Below are 6,000 nucleotides of genomic sequence, written 5' to 3' on the forward strand. Positions count from 1 at the left end.
TTGGATACTCCGGCAAGTGGCCAAGAGCGGCGAGGATATCCTCACCAAGAATACCCCAGAACAACACCCCTAGAAGACAACAACCTCAAAGTATTGACGGTCTTCGAGACATTCGCCTCTAACAATAGGCGCAAAAGGGCACTCCGCGAGCTCACCGAAGTCTGCCAAATCGCAGCAATAAACCCTTGGAACGACACGGCTATAACTTTTAACGCCGGTGACGAACCAAAATACAAGACAGTCCGAGCACCAGCTGCCTTGGTCCTTAGTCCAATCGTGGACGGCTTTCGGCTCACCAAGGTCCTCATGGACGGCGGCAGCGGACTAAACCTCATTTATGAGGATACATTCCACAAAATGGAAATAGACAGGAGCCGCATCGAGCAAAGCAGCACGACCTTTCGAGGAATCATTCCCAGTCGGGAGGCGCGGTGTGCGGGAAAAATCACACTTGACGTGGTATTCGGCACGCCGGAGAATTATCGGTCCGAAGAAATAACCTTCCAAGTGGCCCCTTTTAATAGCGGATATCACGCTCTTTTGGGGCGAGATGCATTTACACGCTTCCAAGCTATACCTCATTACGGGTACATGAGGCTTAAGATGCCCGGGCCCAACGGCATAATTACTCTCGCCAGTGATCCAGACATAGCACTCCGCGTCGAAAACAAAACCGCATCCCTAGCCCTTGAGGCATTATCTGAGGCCCTCGCGGCCGAAGAATTAACCGCACTGTGCTCCACGATGGACAGGGACGACGTGATTCTAGACAAACGCCCAAATCCACCTACTTCAAACCGGCAGAAGAAATAGTCAAATTCCAAGTCCATCCAAGGGACCCCAAGAAGACAGCATCCATTGGTGCACAACTAGACCCAACGGTCGACGCCGCGCTACGAGAGTTCCTGCGTGAGAACTGGGATATATTCGCCTGGCACCCCTCTGATATGCCAGGAATCCCGCGCGAGTTGGCCGAACACAGCCTCAATATATTGAAGGGATACAAGCCGGTCAAGCAGACACTGCGGCGTTTTTCCGAACCCAAACGTCAAGCTATGGGGGAAGAGTTAGCCAAGCTAATTGAAGCCAGATTCATTAGAGAAATAAAACACCCGGACTGGCTGGCAAACCTGGTGATGGTGCCAAAGAAGGACAAATCCTGGCGCCTGTGCGTCGATTTAAAAGACCTCAATAAGGTCTGCCCTAAGGATCCCTTCCCCCTCCCCCGCATCGACCAGATCATTGATGCTACCGCAGGACACGACTCATTGTGCTTCCTCGACGCGTATTCCGGATACCATCAAATCAAAATGAAGGAGTCTGACCAAGCCGCAACGGCATTCATTACCCCATATGGGCCATTCTACTTCAACACCATGCCCTTCTGGCTCAAAAACGCCGGCGCCACTTACCAACGCATGATTCAAACATGCTTGGAGAAACAGATCGGCAAAACAGTTGAAACATATGTGGATGACGTCGTCATCAAAACCAAGCACGTCGAGTCGTTGATAGACGATTTACGTCTTACATTCGACAACCTCCGTACATACGACATTAAGCTCAATCCGGAAAAATGTGTTTTCGGCGTTCCTGCCGGAAAACTTTCTGGGCTTCATTGTTTCCAATAGAGGAATTGAGGCAAATCGAGCCAAAATCTGAGCTTTGTCACAATTGGCTACGCCAACAGACCTTAAACAGGTCCAAAAGCTTGCGGGATGTGTGGCAGCTTTAAGCCGCTTTATCTCCAGATTGGGAGAAAAAGCCTTGCCACTCTACCGCCTTCTCCGACGCACCGACCACTTCGAGTGGACGGACGCGGCAATGGCCGGACTGGAGGAAATAAAGGCCCTTTTGGCAAGTAACCCAATCCTGGCCGCGCCGAACACCGGCGAACCCATGTTATTATACATATCGGCAACACACCAGGTGGTGAGCGCCGTGCTCGTCGTTGAGCGAGAACAGGACGGACACAAATACCCGCTTCAGAAGCCAGTATACTACGTGTCCACTGTCCTCACACCATGCAAATCCCGGTACCCTCATTACCAAAAGATAGCATACACGGTCTTCATGGCGTCCCGAAAGCTACGACACTACTTTCAGGAGTGTTCGATTACGGTGGCTTCCGAAGTACCACTCAACGACATAATAAACAACCGCGATGCTACGGGCCGGATTACCAAATGGGCCATTGAGCTCCTTCCATTTGACATAACATACAAACCGCGTCGAGCCATTAAATCCCAAGTACTGGTTGACTTCGTCGCCGAATGGGCAGAGGCCGAACTCCCTAAAGAGTACGACACGTATTCCAACTGGGTCATGTATTTTGTTGGTTCCAAAATGCTAGCAGGGTTAGGAGCGGGTGTCGTGTTAACGTCCCCCACCGGAGACGTAATTTAGTACGTGCTCCAAATATTATATACAGACTCCAACAACGCAGCCGAATATGAGGCCTTATTACATGGACTTCGAATGGCCGTCTCCATGGGCATACAACGCCTGGAAGTGCGCGGGGACTCAAACCTCGCAATATCTCAAATAAATGGAGACTTTGACGCCAAAGATCCAAAGATGGCAGCTTATCGTAATGCCGTTCTCAAAATGTCAGCTCGATTCGAGGGGCTCGAGTTCCATCATGTGGCTCGAGAAGGCAATCAAGCGGCGGATGTCCTCGCTCGCATCGGCGCCAAGCGCGACCCCGTCCCACCTAATATCTTTCTGGAAAGGCTTTTTAAGCCTTCCGTGGTGTGGCAAGGGGAGAGCGGCAACACCAGTCCGGATCCGACCACATCCCTATCCCGAACACACTGACATCATCGGAGGCTCATCCACCGAAATAACACCGTCGACCCATCTTATAATGGCAGTCATTGCCGCATGGACTGAACCCTTATTAGCCTACCTTAATAGGTGGGAGCTCCCTGAGGACCAGAATAAGGCTCGCCGCAATGTCCGGCGCTCTAAAGCCTACAAGGTTCACGAAAGAGAACTCTACAAGAAAAGTGCTACCGGAGTACTTCAAAGATATATCTCCGAGGAGGAAGGGCGGCAGCTCTTGGCCGAAATTCACGCCGGCCTCGGTGGCCACCACACCGCGGCTCGGGCCCTTGTAAGCAAGGCTTTTCGTACAGGCTTCTATTGGCCCACGGCCCGAGCAGACACACAGGACCTTGTCCAACGTTGCGTCAGATGCCAACTCTTCGCCAACCAAAGCCATATGCCCCCACTGCCCTCCAAACAATCCCCATCACCTGGCCTTTTGCGGTCTGGGGATTGGATATGGTTGGACCCCTTAAAGGTGGAAGCCATAAGAAGAAATATCTGCTCGTCATGGTAGATAAATTCACTAAGTGGATAGAGGCCAAACCGGTCAAAACGGCCGAAGCCGGACCAGTGATAGACTTCATATCTGGCGTTGTACACCGTGATGGTGTTCCACACAGCATCATCACCGGTAACGGCTCCAACTTTACAGCCGACGAGGTGAAAAATTGGTGCGCCAATCTAGGCATTAAGCTCGATTACGCCTCCGTCTATCACCCACAAACAAATGGTCAAGTCGAACGAGCCAATGGTCTTATTATGAGCGGCATTAAACCCAGACTAGTGCGGTCTTTGAAAGAGTCAGACAAGCACTCGGTGGAGGAGCTCGACTCCGTGCTCTGGGGGCTGCGGACCACGCCTAATCGCACTACCGGATACACACCTTTTTTCATGGTGTACGGCGCAGAGGCTGTGCTACCCTGTGACATTATTCATGACTCACCTCGAGTGCGCGTGTATGAAGAGAGAGAGGCCGAGCTTGATCGGCAGGACAACTTAGATGCCCTGGAGGAGGAGCGTGACGTCGCAAAGGCCCGTGCCACATTTTATCAACAGCAGGCCCGAAGATATCAAAGTAGAGAAGTACGGGCCAAGACTTATAATATTGGCGAACTAGTTCTACGCTTGCCGGAGAAGAAAAGGACAAACTCAAGCCCAAGTGGGAGGGTCTCTTCATCATTGATGAAGTTCTCACCGGAGGAGCATACCGCCTGCGCGATGCCTCAGACAACCGCTTAGAGCCGAACCCATGGAACGCGGCCAGACTCCGAAGATTCTATGTGAAGGAAATATGCCCTAGAGGCAATAATAAAGTATTATATATTTCCTTATATCATGATAAATGTTTATTATTCATGCTAGAATTGTATTAACCGGAAACATAATACATGTGTGAATACATAGACAAACAGAGTGTCACTAGTATGCCTCTACTTGACTAGCTCGTTAATCAAAGATGGTTATGTTTCCTAGCCATAGACATGAGTTGTCATTTGATTAACGGGATCACCTCATTAGGAGAATGACGTGATTGACTTGACCCATTCCGTTAGCTTAGCACCCGATCGTTTAGTACGTTGCTATTGCTTTCTTCATGACTTATACATGTTCCTATGACTATGAGATTATGCAACTCCCGTTTACCGGAGGAACACTTTGTGTGCTACCAAACGTCACAACGTAAATGGGTGATTATAAAGGTGCTCTACAGGTGTCTCCAAAGGTACTTGTTGGGTTGGCGTATTTCGAGATTAGGATTTGTCACTCCAATTGTCGGAGAGGTATCTCTGGGCCCACTCGGTAATGCACATCACTATAAGCCTTGCAAGCATTGTGACTACTGAGTTAGTTGCGGGATGATGTATTACGGAACGAGTAAAGAGACTTGCCGGTAACGAGATTGAACTAGGTATCGAGATACCAACGATCGAATCTCGGGCAAGTAACATACCGATGACAAAGGGAACAACGTATGTTGTTATGCGGTCTGACCGATAAAGATCTTTGTAGAATATGTGGGAGCCAATATGGGCATCCTGGTCCCGCTATTGGTTATTGACCGGAGACGTGTCTTGGTCATGTCTACATAGTTCTCGAACCCGTAGGGTCCGCACGCTTAACGTTACGATGACAGTTTTATGGAGTTTTGATGTACTGAAGGAGTTCGGAGTCCCGGATGAGATCGGGGATATGACGAGGAGTCTCGAAATGGTCGAGACGTAAAGATCGATATATTGGACGACTATATTCGGACTTCGGAAAGGTTCCGGGTGATTCGGGTATTTTTCGGAGTACCGAAGAGTTACGGGAATTCGTATTGGGCCTTAATGGGCCATACGGGAAAGGAGAAAAAGGCCTCAAAAGGTGGCCGCACCCCTCCCCATGGTCTGGTCCGAATTGGACTAGGGAAGGGGGGCGCACCCTTCCTTCTTTCTCCTTCCCCCTTCCCTTCTCCTACTCCCACAAGGAAAGGAGGAGTCCTACTCCCGGTGGGAGTAGGACTCCCCCCTATGGCGCGCCTCTCCCCTTGGCCGGCTGCCTCCCCCTTGCTCCTTTATATACGGGGGCAGGGGGGCACCCCAGAGACACAACAATTGATCCTTGAGATCTCTTAGCCGTGTGCGGTGCCCCCCTCCACCATATTACACCTCGATAATACCGTTGCGGAGCTTAGGCGAAGCCCTGCGTCGGTGGAACATCATCATCGTCACCACGCCGTCGTGCTGACGAAACTCTCCCTCAACACTCGGCTGGATCGGAGTTTGAGGGACGTCATCGAGCTGAACGTGTGTAGAACTCGGAGGTGCCGTACGTTCGGTACTTGATCGGTCGGATCGTGAAGACGTACGACTACATCAACCGCGTTGTGATAACGCTTCCGCTGTCGGTCTACGAGGGTACGTGGACAACATTCTCCCCTCTCGTTGCTATGCATCACCATGATCTTGCGTGTGCGTAGGAAATTTTTGAAATTACTACGTTCCCCAACACTATGCCTAGCGCCGAACTCTTTGTTCGTCTCCTTCTCCCTCTTGTTTCCATTATTTTCCTCTCTTTTTTGCTTTTTTCTTCTTTTTAAAGCTTTCGTGCGGCACAACCGCACACTTGTGACGTATACATTCTCAAATATGTACATCCACCATACCTGGGGGCTTCTTTAACAGAAGCTTA

Source organism: Aegilops tauschii, chromosome 5 (genome assembly GCF_002575655.3).
Source record: "Aegilops tauschii subsp. strangulata cultivar AL8/78 chromosome 5, Aet v6.0, whole genome shotgun sequence".
Classification (NCBI taxonomy): domain Eukaryota; kingdom Viridiplantae; phylum Streptophyta; class Magnoliopsida; order Poales; family Poaceae; genus Aegilops; species Aegilops tauschii.